We start from the raw sequence: 15,887 nt of genomic DNA, 5'->3' as shown, positions 1-15,887 counted from the left end.
GTACCAAAAATCAATGCAGAGTGGAGCCATGAGGGTGAGGCTGCCCCCATGACCCTAGATAGACGTTGCCACAGGTGTGCATTTCAGCCCTGAAGAGCCACAAGCACACAACTCTGAACCATGGCAGCTGTGATATGGGCTTTGCCCAACAAATCTGTGAGGGCAGAACCACCACTCCAATGGATCCAGAAGGCAGAGTCTCTGCCCCAGTGTGCCTAGAGGGCACAGTATCAAGCCAAAGACTGTTTTTGAGTTTTAAGGTTTTAGACTTGCTCAGAACCAGTTACTCCTTTCTTCTTCCCTATTTTTCCTTTTTGGAATGGGAATGTCCATTCCATGCCTATCCTACCACTGTATCATAGAAGCATATAACACGTTTGGTTTCTCAGATTCGTAGCTAGCGAGCAATTTGCCTCAGAGTGGATCATATCTTGAATCTCATCTATATCTAATTTAGATGCTATTTGGATGAGACCTTGGACCCTAGACTTTTGAGTCGATGCTGAAATAAGTTAAGACTCTTGGCGCTATTGGGATGAAATGAACGTATTTTGCATGAAAGAAGAACATGAATTTTGGGGGACTGGGACAGAATAATATTGTCTACATGTTTGTGTACCCCAAGAATTTATAGGTTGAAATCCTTATGAATCCACATAATTGGGATTAGTGCCCTTATTTAAAAAGAACCCCCACTAGCTAGCACCTTCCACCAGTTAGAGTAAGACAACGGTTATCTGTGAGGAAGCAGACCCTCACTAGACACCACATTGGCTGGCACCTTGTTCTTGGACTTTCCAGCCTCTAAAACTGTGAGAAATAAATTTCTATTGTTTATAAGCCACCCAAATTTATGGCATTTTGTTATAGCAGCCTGAACAGACTGACATGTCCAAAAGAAAAGCCCAAAGGAAAAAGTTAAAAAGTTGCATTCATTGGACCATCTCAAATGCTCAATAATAAGGAATTGGCCTGAGTAATAGGATAGAAAACTATGTTCATATAGTAAATGACAAGTATGTTATTTCATTGACATTTGCCCGTGTATTAGTTCTCACACTGCTAATGAAGACGTACCTGAGACTGGGTAACTTATAAAGGAAACAGGTTTAATTGACTCACAGTTCCACATGGCTGGGGATGCCTCACAATCATGGTAGAAGGCAAAGCAGGAGCAAATCACATCTTGCATGGCAGCAGGGAAGAGAGAGCACGTGCAGGAGAACTCCCCTTTATAAAACCATCAGCTCTCATGAGACTTATTCACTATCACGAGAACAGCACAGGAAAGACCTACCCTCATGATTCAATTACCTCCCACTGAGTCCCTCCCACGACATGTATTATGGGAATTATGGGAGCTACAATTCGAGATTTGGGTGGGGACACAACCAAACCATATCAGCCTGTGGCTATGAAATAAAATTATGTTAGAAATAAAGTAGAACAAAGTAGTAAACACATATTGCTAAGATCAAGGTTTTGAAAAATCTAAAGTGATACAAATAGATGATTGCTGATTAGGATCTGGGAGATTAAATTTTTTCACGTAAACACCATTTTCCCAGGAAGTCAGGTGTCTTTGACATGAGGAGGAAACTTTTTAAAGCCATAATAGGAAGTGGTTTTAAATAAACACAGCAGCACCTTCTGAGTCTCAGTTTCCCCATCTGCTGAATCAGTGTCATGTACCTATATCCCAGGATTGTGAAGATGAAATGAGATGAACCATCTGAGCACACCCTGTCCACTGGGAAGGAGATTATAATCAAGGCGCCATAGTGGAGGCAGCATGGAATAAGGGAAACAACTTGAACTTCAAATTATGACCCCCATTTACATGCTGCCTCCATCACACCTAGTACTGAACTTTTACTGAAACTTGGTATCTTCAACTGTAAAATGGGTCTTTCCACTTTGCCAGGCTCTGTCGTGATTAAATGATGTACCACATGTAAAGAGTAAAACACTGGGTACACAGTACCTGCTCAATTAATATTAGTCTTCTCCCTTTTTGTTGTTTCAAATCTGCAATCTTTTTCACTCTCTTTTTAAAAAAATTCAAAACGAGAGAAATCCTTTGAAAATGAAAATAAGCAACTTCAGACCAAATATCAAAGAAGGTGATACCTGACTGATTCATTACCAAGTTATACAATAAAAATAGTTTCTAAGATGTTTAAGGGGATAGGTCTCGGTGTGCCGCTCAAGTTAACCAGACTCATCCAATGGTCTTGGTGTTAAGGAGGCTGACCTTGGCCCTCCTCTGGCATCCCTAGTCTTGTGAGACAAGACCCGCATTACTGCAGATTTGCCTGTAGATTACACACATGAACAGGTTCGAGTTGTGACAGTTGTGACAGCTTGGGAATGAGCTATCACATGACTAGTTAATTGTGGGGTCACAGACAAACAGGTTAGAGATTTCCCAAACTCTACCTGAGAGTAGTTTCAAACAGGTATTAGGAATTCGTCCCAAAACGAGAACTCTTGGTTCTAGGTAGGTTCTGGGGAATATATTAGCTGAAAGTCAAGGAAAGGAAAAGAGCGAGTGTGGACACTTCCTGACTCCTCTTAAAGCAGGAGTCTGTCTCCGGAAACAGCAGCACAGTGGAAGTCAAACATATGCTCCTGCGGAGTTAAAGTCAGCCCTGAATAGCAAGGAAAGAACAGGATACACAGTCCTTGTTTGTAAACAAAGACCAAGATAGATGTCAGCTGCCAGACCTCAAAGGGAGGCACGACAGGCCACTTGGAGAGAGAAGTCACAGGCCGCAGAGGAAGTCCTTTGGTCTCCCTGGTGGTCTCCAGCAGACCTTTCCAGAGGCTCCATGGAAGAGCAAGGGAGCTAAGAGGGCCAGAAGGGATTCTGCCTAAGTGCCCACCTCACAGGGCTGTACTGTCTTCTCCTGGCCAACTTTCAAGATCAATTTGATTTTCACTCTCATCACAGGCTGTGGTCGAATGCTTTGGAGTTAGGCACTTAGATTTGAATCCCCCAGCAGCAAAGAAAAGTCTAAGCATCCATTTTGGGTTTTTGTTTGTTTGTTTGTTTTTTGTTTGTTTGTTTCTGTAAAATGGGGATACCAGTAGTCCTTACCTCATAGGGTTGCTGTAAATGATAAATTAGATCAGGTATGTAAAGCCTTTAGCACAGTACCTGGCACATAAGCTGGCGCTTAGCAAATGCTGGGTGCTGTTATTGCTATTGGGTGCTGATTTCTTCCTCCGTGTTGTCATTTCCCCCTAGGTAGCATTTCTCACCAGAACTAGGAGACATGAGGAGCTAAGGGACCATCAATGACAAACTCAGACATTTTCCAGAGTGGGGAATGATGTTATTTATAGCAACCAAGAGAAGCAGCTGTAAGGAAGCAGTGAAAAGGAAGCACATGTGCTGGTAATGAGGTGACCTTTACATCTATCAACCTTGCCTCTGGGCCTGCCTCAGTCCAGCTAAGGAGACAGCCTCTTAGGGCAGGTGAGGGCCCCATGCTAACATGCAAGGAGGTTCAAGAATGTTTGTTGAGAGCCTAGGGCATTCAGATTGATGCAAAAGAGAAAAGAAGATTCCCTTGGAGACACCCAGGGAAGAGTCTTCCAAAGGGGAAGGGGCTCCACCCACCCCACTCCCCATTCAACTTCATTCCCAGGGTTTTGGGGAGAGGGCAGGGCAGAGAAGGTATTTGGCCCCTGCCTTAGAGCCTGCCCTTAGTCAAGAACCACGGCCCGTGCCCAGGGAACTCAGGGATCACAAACAAGATCCAAATCTAATAGCAGTGCTCTCACTATTCTTGACCTTGGAGAACTGGATCTTAAGGAAGCTTGAGCCCAATACGGAGAGGAACACAGTATTTATTTTCAACAGGGTGTCATTCCCACGTATATATAGACAATATATATTTTTATAGCAGGTCAGTACACAAGCCACCTTAGGAGTTCTGCTATGGTAAATGCACTAAAACTCTGCAGTTGTCTTTTTGTTGGCAACACTAATAAGAGGTAGGTAAAGGTTATAAAGAAGAAATTTTGTATTTTATACACACACACACACACACACACACACTATACACACATGTATAGTCCAGGACCTAGCACTGTGCCCCACACACTATACACACATATACAGCCAGGACCTAGCACTGTGCCCAAAACACAGAAGGTGGTGATTAATGTTTCCAGAACAAGTGGTTACAGAGATGCATTTTAAAATGACCCAGCATTTGTCTGTAAGCCAGTATATGAGAGTTTCTCCTCTCTCCCTCCCTCATATTCTGTCTCTCTCTCTGTCATAAATACACATGCAGAAACACAGACACACACTCACAATGGCAAACAACAGATAGCCTCAATATTTGGCCATCTTAACAGTAATGCAATGACACAGTTCATAAGAAGCTTCTCTGAGAACTGATTGCCTGGTTGCTGACTCACAAACTTAGTTTGCTTTTAAAAAGTAGACCTAGAAATTCTCATAAAACTCCACTTTGTTCTTTTCCATATTCCCTTTATCACTTCCTTCTGTCGCACATGCATCATATTTTACTTTTACAACACTTGGGATCTGGTTATGACAAACTCTGTAACAGCTCGTTGTATTCATTTTACAGTTTCTTGTCTAGTTTTGCTAAGTTATACCCCTCATAAAAGAAGTGCAGGAACCCAAAATATGTAAATGTCTCCTTTTCCAACCCAGAGGGTAAGCATGTAAATGATACTAATGTAACTGACACCTACTTAATGTTTCCCAGACTCTTAATAACTGCCTTTTTAAAAACTTATGATGGTGTCTTACAAGATCTCATTGTTGGGCTCTTGAAACATTTAGAATAAAATGGTGCATCAAAGGGGCCTGTCTTCTGGTCAGGTTTTCAGCTGTGTTTTTGAGAGTGTTCTTAACAAAGGCAAGTGTGTGTCTGGAGTACAGGACATGTGTACATAAACACACACACTATAAGCAAAAGTACAGAAAGCACAGGCACCGTCAAGTCATGAAGACGTGAGTTTCTTCCTAGCCCTGACAGCAGTGGCTGTTACATTGGACAACCCAACATATCCCCTTCCCTAAAGAATAAATCATGAGACAGATCAGCTTCAGCAGCAGAACCAACTCTCAGCAGTTTGGGCTGGTTTGCAGACAAATCAAATTATTTAAACCTGTGCCCATTGTACTGGATTCTACTGTGCCCATTGTACTGGAATTTAAGATTAAATTTGTCTTCAGATTATATTTCATAAAAAAGGGTAAGAAGAAACATTTTTTTCCTACCTGCTGCTGGAGCCACCAGGAGCCAGGCTGCTGCTCTCAGAATGGGGCAGTCTCCAGGCGTTAATCTTCAGCTCCTGCTCCTGGAACCAGAATTGTCGAAACAAAATTTTCAGTTGCTGTGAGTAAGCAGGCTGTTTACTTCCAGCCACTTCTTTCCCATTCCCATGGCTTTTTGAGTGCCAGAGTGGGGTGCTCAAGGAAGAATGTTTGGAGAGAAAGGGATTGAGATTGGGAGAAAGGGCAGGAGAAAAGAGTGTTAGTTCACCCAACACCCTTCCTTCAAGGAGGAAAGCCCTCTTTCTCCAGGTTTAATTTCTCATAGAAGATCTGCCACTGCATTACTCATGTAATTGCTACATTGCCCCTTCACAAACAGCAGACATAACTTTTTGGGCGAGCCTCCAGATTTCTGATGCATGCCCGTACCTGTCTGCAGAGATATTGCTGTGCCTGGGAAAATTGGGAGGGCAACATACCCACCCAAAGGGAGGACCCAGTCTAGATTATTAATCAAGTTCTCGGGATAAAATATACCACAAAAAATGCAGAGGCTGGTGTGAGCTTCTCCATCCATAGGGCATCCACCTCACTCATGGGATCACTGGTTAGGGATCGAACTTCGTTCAAACAGATCAGCAGCTACACTTTGTCAAGCTTTGACTTGTTTCCCCAAAGAGGAAAGGAGTAGCAAGGATTACTATCACAGAAAGAATGTGGTTTTCTTACTCCAGGCAGTCAATGTAGGAGCGTCAAAGATGACAGATGTGCAATTAGAGTTCCTTTAAATTCAATACTATGAAATACAGTATTTCAGAAGACATTTCAAATATAAGGCTAGCATTATAGAAGCTCCATGTTTGATTCATTCCTAGTTTCTAAGAACTTGGCAGTACTACAGTAGAGAGGATACAGAAATAGGGCAGAAGTTGGTAAATCTTGCTCTGCTGTTGACTACCCATGTGACCTTGAATAAATCCCTTAACCTGATTTCCAAATAAGCAAAATGAAAGGATTGGGCTGGAAGACTGGCATAATAACAGAACACCACCTCTCACTTTTACATCGATTCCATCTTGCTCTTGGATCAAAACTTTGATTTTCCTGTGGGGAATCACCCTTCCTTTCAGCTGTCATGGGTGTGGTTGATACCACCCCCAGACTTCTTCAGAAGTGGGCCTGTGGCCAAGTCTAGCCAATCAAAGTTACTGTGAAAGTTTCAGAGATGGGCTTCTGCCAATGGGAGTCGGCCCTGGAATTTTTGCTGGGAAGGGAGGTTCTCATTCTGCTGTGGTTTCTAATCATAGAAGCAGAGCCTAGGGCTGCTGGTGGCCACCCTGGTAAACGAGGAACTGCCTGAAGATAAAGCCACTGCAGAAGAAAGCAGATCTTGTTACGGTATCATTTGAATACTTCATTCAGCCGTGACTAAAGCAAGCATTTCCCTCGGATTTCTTAAAAATGTCCTTTATCTCTTTAAGCCCATTTCAATTAGATTTCTAATACTTGTACTAAAAAAAATCCAGCTAATATGAATTTCTTCCTACTTCCCTCTATACCTAACAGCACTGCTTTTTAACATTCATATCTACAATATCAGTGGGGAGATTTCTAGGGCCAATAAATGAGTTTCCTTTTGCTTCACTCTTGGAAATGTGATTCAAGGCTAAGCCTGTGTAACAGAGAGATGTCAAAATAAGGCAAACTCTGGTGAAGACTTTAAAACTCTTTCATCCTTTCTCTGAATATGGTTATTTGTAAAAGAAATATTTTTAAAAAATAATGCGCAAAGGTGAAATGTACAAAGCATAACCCCCCACCATTTGACCTTCCGACAATAACCATGGATAACATTTTAGTGGCTTGTTAGTCAAAATGTGAACAGCAGCATTGACCTGGAGCTGGTTAGAAATGCAGGACCTCAGGCCTTAATCCAGTCTTGCATTTTCACAAGATTCCCCAAGTGATCTGTATGTAAATCAGAGCCTGAAAAGTGCCGGCTTAATGTACAGCCATCTAGAGATTTTTTTCATATAGTCACCAGCATTTTTTAAAGTACCTATAATTTGTTGACTTTGTATTTTACTGATTTTGTAAAGGAAATGTATATACAAATACAATAAACCAGAAATAATGTAATCAAAATCCTTTATAAACACAAGCGATTCATTTACAAGGACTATAACTATAAACCAATTATAAAGCTGTGACAAACTCACACTAGACCTTAGGATACTATATACAGTAACAAACAATACTGGGCCACTGTACACACTAGAGCAGCAGGTCTCCAGCTTGAGCATTCATTGGGACCACCTGGGGGTCATGTTCATGATTCCCAAACCCATACTCAGAGTTTCTGATGCAGTAGGCCTGGGGAGAGGCCTAAGCATTTGCATTTCCAACAAGTTCCCAGGTAATGCCAATGCTGCTGGTCCCAGAACAACATTTCTCCAGTATTTTAAAAGCAAAAAAAAATGGTTTTATACCATATATACTATCTTGAAACTTGCTTTTTTCACTGAATATTGTATCTAGGACATTTTTCCATGCCTAGCATATGTAGCATTGCATCATTCTTTTTAAGGGCTGCAAGGTCAGAGATCTTTAGGGATATGACAACATATGTTAAATGACAAAAAGGAGAATAATTGGCATCTTCCACGTAGGAACAAGCATACCTACAACCAGAATCATCCACTTTCAACTTGAAATAGGCATCTTGTGATTGAGTCTATAGATCGGCAAAGCTCTGGACTGACCAGGAAAGAGATTAGCATTGTATCGGTGTCCAGGAAGATACAAGTATGAAATTTGATTCCTTTGGGAACTATTCTGGTCTTTTATTTTTTCTATGTTTTCAGTGCCAGTTATGATAAGGGGTATACAGTAAGAACTTCATAAATGCCTGCAAAGTCAGTGAATGAAAGCGTCAATTCATTGAATGCACATAACAACTCTACACAGGAATTCTTGATACAGAACTGCGGCACTATACTGCATACTGCTAGTGCTTCATAGTTAGATAGCCTCCTTAGTCCATCAGACTCCCACAAAGAAAGTGATCCAACTTGCAGGCCGGGTGCTGTGGCTCACGCCTGTAATCCCAGTGCTTTGGGAGGCCGAGGCGGGTGGATCACGAGGTCAGGAGACCATCCCGGCTAACACAGTGAAACCCCGTCTCTACGAAAATTACAAAAAATTAGCCAGGCGTGGTGGCGGGCGCCTGTAGTCCCAGCTACTCAGGAGGCTGAGGCAGGAGAATGGCGTGAACCCAGGAGGCGGAGCTTGCAGTGAGCGGAGATCGCTCCACTGCACTCCAGCCTGGGTGACAGAGCGAGACTCAATCTCAAAATGAAAAAAAAAAAAAAAAAAAAAGAGAAAGTAATCCAACTTGCAAACTTGCAAGTATGGTTGGAACTTCAAGGGGAAGTCTGGCAAGAATCAGGTCTGGGATTTTGAGGCAGTTCCCTGGCCATCCCTCAGCTTGACTGTAGTGTGCCTGATAAATGTCACCTGTTGTTAAAATGCTCTGGGTTTGGACTTTCTCACCTCAGGAAAGTTAACCTGTTGAAAAGGTTTTTCCCTTAGGTAGAAAAATACAGCCATATAAATAAAATATGAAGACATATATACAGCATCTATAATCTTCAACTGAGCCATGCCCATGATTCTGTAACCACACGTGATCACCACCAAACAAAGGATGACATGACTATGCCCTAGAGGATCACATATTGAACAGAAATGCAGAAATTTCAAATGCAGAAATTAGAAATCTTTAAGAGCTACATTTTATGAGAAGGAGCCACACATTGGCCCTGATTTAGCTAATTACTGGTTTTAAACTCCATCAGGAAAACCTAATTTCACTCACTACACAAGTATTTAATAAACCTTCTATTTGCCTAGTATTGTGTTTGATATCTGTGATACAGCTATATGAAATGTGGAGAAGACAGGTACATACTGTGAAGGAGTCTAGCGTGAGAGACAAACAAGAAAATCTAGGATTATGCCACCTGTGTGCATAGATGAGGTGAATAAGATGTGTACTGATGAAGGGCTTACCTAGCCCAGCTTGTGGGGCATCAGAGATGGCTTCAAAAATAAAAATGAGGCTTATGATAAGTCTGAAAAAATGAACAGATGTGAACCAGGCAGGCTCCATGAAGCACATTGTGCCAGAAAGTGTAAGCAATATATTAAAAGGTGTGGAGGTGAGGAGAGGCATGGCAAGCTCAGAAAATTGCAGGGTGTTTATAGTGGCAGTAGTAAAGCATGTATGTGGAAGTCTGCTGAGAGACTAGATTTAGTCACTGACCAGGTTTTCATTTATGAGAATGTCCTGGAGGCAACATGGAGACTGGGAACAGGAAAACAAGACCAGAGCCAGGGACCCTAAGTCTGAGGCTCTCACAGTGTCTAAGGGAGCAGTGCTGGTGGCTCACATTGGCTGTGGGGAGCAAGAGATGGGGATAGATTCAACTTAGATGAAGAGAGAGGATACATGGGCATTGATGACTGGTTGCACTAGGAAACTGGGGAAGGTCCTGTTCCAGGTCACTGTTAGCCAAACAGGTATGGTGTACTGGATCTAGGGCTTGTCGTATCACGAAAACATAAATCTTCCTGCACAGTGCACAGTTGAAAGGGTCACTATACTGGGTTGAGTAGTATCCCCTCAAAAGTCATGTCTACCTGGAACCTTACAATGTGATCTTATTTATAAATAGGGTCTTGCAGATGTAATTTGTTAAAATGAGGTCCTATTGCATTAGGATGGGCCCAAAATCCAATGACTGATGTTATTCTAAGAAGAAAAGAAACAGATTTAGGAGAGAGGATGCATGGGCATTGATGGCTGGTTGCATTAGGAAATTAGGGAAGTCAAAGAGTGAGGACAGGGGATGAATCCAAGGGCACATCAGAATTTATGTTTAGGTGACTGATGAATAAGAAAGCCAATAGAGGAACAAATAATCTTGAAAAGGATTGAGTTAGGGAGTGAGATGGGATGAAGAGATGGTCACAGGTACTGTTCCTCAAACAGGAATGGTATACTGGATCTAGGGTTTGTCTTACCAAGAAAACACAAATCTTCCGCACAGTGCACAGTTGAAAGGGTCACTATAGTGGGTTGAGTAGTATTTCCTCAAAGGTCATGTCCACATGGAACCTCAGAACGTGGTCATATTTGCAAATAGGGTCATGTAGATGTAATTGGTTAAAATGAGGTCCTATTGGATTAGGGTAGGCCTTAAATCTAATGATTGGTGTTCTTCTAAGAAGAGAAGAAACAGAGAGACAGGGAAGAAACCCACGTGACCAGCAGAGTTGACTTGACATGAGATTTGTGTAGGTGAGCTGCGAAGCAGAGAAAAGGCCATGGAGGCATCCCCATCCCACATGGGCCTCTCTAGAAGCTGGTGATTGGTGAGAGGCCCTCTGTAACCCGTGTTCTCAGACGCCTTAAAAGCCAACTGTCCACAGATACTTTTGAGCTTGGTTAAATGCCTATGAAGAAAACACATTAACTTCAATCACGCTGTGTTCTTTGGAGGACCTCGCAGGGTATAAACTAATCCTCAGCTCATTTATCTTTGAGGCAGAAGCATCATAGGCCAAGTGCAGGCCCAGAAAGCTCCTCACCCAAGAAGCTACTAGTACAGTCCTTTGACACTCAGAGAGTAGCTGTGTTCAACTAACGTCAACCAAAACCTCTACCCCATTGACTGCCTTTCAAAGTTTCAAAATTGCTTTGCCAAGTGGTGGACATTGCAGTTGGGTAGGAAGCGGGAGATGTGAATATGAGAAACAGGCACTCATCATCCACTTCACTTTCCCTCCATGGTTCAGAGGCTGGAAAGCTAAAAACTGCATTTCCCAGGCTCTCTTCCAGCCAGGGTTTGACTTACAATTCAGTCCTCCAAATTAGTTGCACATGGGAGAATTGGAAGATGGAAGTGAGGGAGGGACTGTCTTTCCTGCTGCTTCTCCTGTTGCTATTTGCAAACAGGTTTGTGGAGGCAGGAGCTTCTCTACAGCAGGGTTCCAGGGCCCTGTCTCCACTGGGTGACTGCTGAGTGGCTATTCTGGTGGTGGTAGTGAAGTTTTCTTGATGGTTATGTTGCAGCGAAAGTGATTTGTTCTTGGAGTAAACAGTTTCATCAGTGGCCTCCTGATTCACAATCTATTCCTGGCCATAGCAGAAGGAAACAGAGGTTGTTTCCCTGGCAGGTCAGATCAGCGATTCATTCTGAAATCATCTGGAATCCCAGCCTCACATCCCCTGACCCAAGCCTTTCCAACAATTTTGAACATGCCCAATTCCGTGTAAAGATGTTCTCTGACTTATGACTTAAGATAGATTTTTTAATGGAAAAGCTTATTTTTTATACATTTAACAGATTTATTGAACATCTGTGTTCAAGTTGCTTTTCTAGACCTCAAATGCTGAGACAACATGGTATAATGGAAATAGCACACACTCTTCATAAAGAAGTGAACTCCTACTCTGCCCCAGCTATGTGGCCTTGGGTGAGTTACTTAATCTCTGCAAGCCTCAGTTTTATCATCTGGATGAATATAGATATGAAGAATAATTACCTCTAGGGTTATTCTAAAAGTTACATGAAACAAACTATACCTTCTACATAAAAGATGCTCTGTAAGTGTTTATTATCTTTCATTTTCCTTAAAACATGTAAAAATGAAATATTGACTTTAAAGAAATAGTTTGAGTAATACTCAATAGTATTGAGTACTGGTTTACTGTTTCCAAATGAAATTTATCACTTTCCTGATTAAAACCCTACAATGGTTTTCTGTGGCACCTAGACTAAAATTCAAACTCCTTACTTTAGCCTATAAGGCCTTCACCAGCCTTCACCATACTCTCCAAACTCTCCTGTAAAACATTTCAGCCACGGGTACCATTTTTGTTCCTGCACTTTGCCAAGCTCATGCCAATCTTGGAGACTTTGCCCTGGCTGTTCCCCACGCCTGCAATGCCCTTCCTCCAGAACTTCTCATGCTTGCTTCTGTTCATGCAGGACTCCCTTTAAATGCCCCGTCACCATCCCCCATTCATTCTTGAACACATGCTTCCTGCTGTAATCTTCAGTGCCACTTGTTACCACCTGGTGCTTTCTTGTTTGTGTGTGTATTGCTGGTCTCTCCAGTTAGAATGTAAGTACTTGCATCATGTGCGCAGAGACCTCAACTCTCTTGTTCATTATTGCATCTCCAGTTTTCAGAAAGGTGTCCGTTGGATAAAAGATATACAATATGTATTTACTGAATGAATGAATTCTTCAATCAAAAATCTCTGAAGATAATGGTTTAAAGAAAAATGCTTCATAAAATTGAACTGTTACTGGTATCACTAGAGGTATTCCAGCATACAAGTAAGCAAAAAATATAGTTAGCTTTCAAAAAAAAATTTAAGAACTCGAACAGGATAAAACATCACTGGAAGCATTAAAAACAAACCAAAGCCAGGTACAGTGGCTCACACTTGTAATGCCAGCACTTTGAGAGGCTGAGGGTAGATCATGAGGTCAGGAGATCGAGACCAGTCTGGTCAACATAGTGACCTCGTCTCTACTAAAAATACAGAAAATTTGCCAGGTGTGGTGGTGTGCACCTGTAATCCCAGCTACTCGGGAGGCTGAGGCAGGAGAATTGAGTGAACCCAGGAGGCGGAGGTTGCAAAGAGCTGATATCGTGCCATTTTACTCCAGTCCAGGTGACAGTGCAAGACTCCATCTCGAAAATAAACAAAAACAACTAAACACACACACACACACACACAATTCCTGCAAAGTTCCTTCTCTAATTGCACCTCTCTCTTTCTTAGATATAGTTGTATTATGCTTACTTCTGATCCTTGGACAGATTTTCCCACTTTGTAAGGATTTTTGCAGCATTCCTGAATTTCACTATTCCCAATTATTCTCTCCGAGCAGAGATAGAGGGGGTAAAAGGCACAATGCTGACTCCTTGGTAAAGACAGGTTATAGAAACACCCATGGAGCACTTCTTCCAGACTCCTCCACTGGAGGTTGAGCTTTGTTCTAGAAACATGAATTAAGAAGCTTCTTCGTTGGCCCTGGAGACTGTGTGTGGCCTTCAGCCAAAGTGGGTGTGGGCTTCTGCAGTCTCCAAGACACAATATGTGAGGGCTGGCTCCAGGAGGCCCTGTACTCTGCTTGTGTGCCATGACATAAGCCCCAGTCTTAACATTGCAGGTGGTCAGCAAATAGCTTCAAGGAACATCTGAAGTCAAATCCAAAGTCACGTAAAGCCAGATAATTCTACTGGAGGCAGCACCACTTTTATGTTATGGAAAATACTAACCAAGTTGAGACTGTTACCCTTTGCTAGACATCTTTTTCTTTTCTATATTGAAATGATCCCCGTTCTTCAGTCCCTGAAACTTCCAACATTTTTGAAAAACAATAAGCGCTGCGGTTTCCATAACCATACTGCTTGCCTTCTGCTATGCCCAGGGGGAAATGTAATTATAAATTATAAAATGCAATTTGAACAAACAAAATAAAACATAATACAAATTAAGGCTAGTTCCTGGAAAAACAACAGGGCCTGCTCTGCATATGCCCTAATCTCTGTTACTGATCTACTGGCAAAATAGCCACTCCAGGAAGCATTTGGAGGGGCCTGTGTGCCAGAAAGCACTCTCGTGCTTTCCAATTTTCAGTCAAGTGACAGAGTATTCCTATGACAGTCCACACTTGATGTTCCAACCAAGCTGGCCCCTTTTCAGGGCCTGGGAAATAAGTTGCTTGTGGTGTAAGAACGGTAATAATAGCCAGCTTGTGTGACTGAAAGAAACCTGGAACCCATGTGATATTCATTTAAGTGAGGTGTCTGTGTCCTTTACACAGGATACTTTTGCAAATAGTAGGCACCTTGATATGGCTTGGCTGTGTCCCCACCTAATTCTCATCTTGAATTGTAGCTCCCATAATTCCCATGTGTTGTAGAAGGCACCCAGAGGGGGATAATTGAATCATGGTGGCGGTTCCCCCATCCTGTTCTCGTAGTAGTAAGTCTCACGAGATTTGATGATTTTATAAGGGGTTACCCTTTCACTTGGCTCTCATCCTGTTTTGTCTGCCCCCATGTAAGATGTGCTTTTCACTTTCTGCCATGATTGTGAGGCCTCCCCAACCACGTAGAACTGTGAGTCCATGAAACCTCTTTTTTTTTAAATACATTATCCAGTCTTGGGTATATCTTTATCAGTGGCGTGAAAACAGACTAATACATACCTCATATTTTCACTCTTACCTTTAAGTTTTGTATCCGTAAGTACGAAACCTGCATCACATTGTTTTCATGAAATGATCTTTACATGAATGATGGGTCAGGGTGATACTCCCTGCAACCTAGGGTTTTGGTTTTAATAGATACCCCCTAAATATTTGCTCTTTACTCTTAGTATTTTACATGTGGTTTTACAGGAATTACCTTTGACAATTATGCTTTCAGCATATCTTTTGGAGGAGCATTTACTGAACAATGGGTTACAATGTTTACATTGACTGAGGTAAAGTGAGCTATTACCCTCACCATCACACCGTGACTGCAACCCTACCCGCCACCACTGCCACAGCTACTATCACGGTTTCTCCCAGGTAACATCTAACATTTGCCAGGCACTGCTCTAAGCACCTAGCAGGTAGTAGCTCACATAACCCTCACAATATCACTGTGAGGTAGATACTATTATTATTTCATTTTACCCAGGAGAAAACTAAAGTATAGAGAGGCTCAGGAACTCACTCAGAGACATCAGCTAGATGTACGGTGTCAGGATATGAACGTAGATAGGACATAAGACTCCCCTAATCAATGTAGTCACTGTATATAAACATAATGCCTTCTTACCCTCAAGAACCAAAGAGACGCATAGAGGATACATTTAGGCAAATAGATGATTCCAGTCCTGGAATTTTAAACCAATGTTTTAAAACAATGTTTTAGGTCTTAATTTTCTATACACTGGGCATACAGATTCATTAAAAAAATAAGCTAAAAGAACATTGGAGAGGACACTCCTCTCTTCATATTCTTTCCCAGTTCGTTTGTTTTCTGCCTGGCCATATACTGTGATCCCCATAAATCTCAGATTTTCAGTGACTTCATCAATTATTCAGCCTGAATTGTTCAGTACATATGCATTTTCCGAGCCTGTGGTAGACTCGGAAAATGTGGCACCAGATCCCAAAATGCAACTGTGCTGTTTTTCATTGCTCTGCTGTTTTCCCAGGGCCTGTTGGTTCTTCCTTCTTAGCACCTTGGCTGCATCTCTTACTTTTCACTCTGTAAGCCAAGCCCTGATTATAGCTCAACTGGGATGTTGCAACCGCCTTCTCTTGGGACCTCCCTGACTTCAGTGATCCACTCCTTCCAAACATCCTGCATCCTGCTATGAGACTTTTTTCACTGAAGTACAGATAATTAATTGCCTATAATATCAAAATCTAAACTCCTTTGCCTGACTTGTGAAGCCTTCAAGATCACACCCCACCCTATCTATTCAATTTTCTTTCCCACAAAGTCAATACACAATCACTGAGTCACTGTGAGCTTA

General features: G+C 42.1%; 1 protein-coding gene across 2 annotated transcripts in view; it reads right to left on the bottom strand.

The window, feature by feature from the left end:
* Nucleotides 1-5,354, bottom strand: part of FRMD6 (FERM domain containing 6) — a 249,928-nt gene extending 244,574 nt beyond the window's left edge. Inside the window, exon 1 of one of the 2 annotated variants that reach the window (XM_077941024.1) lies at nucleotides 5,270-5,354. The gene's annotated coding sequence lies outside the window, so the exon portion shown is untranslated. The remainder of the gene's footprint in view (nucleotides 1-5,269) is intronic. The other variant, XM_077941009.1, reaches the window with a different exon arrangement.
* Between the last annotated feature and the right edge of the window lie 10,533 nt (nucleotides 5,355-15,887).

This window comes from Macaca mulatta, chromosome 7 (genome assembly GCF_049350105.2).
Source record: "Macaca mulatta isolate MMU2019108-1 chromosome 7, T2T-MMU8v2.0, whole genome shotgun sequence".
Lineage (NCBI taxonomy): Eukaryota > Metazoa > Chordata > Mammalia > Primates > Cercopithecidae > Macaca > Macaca mulatta.
Note: the sequence above shows the minus strand (reverse complement) of the source record. Positions and strands in the feature narration are given on the sequence as shown.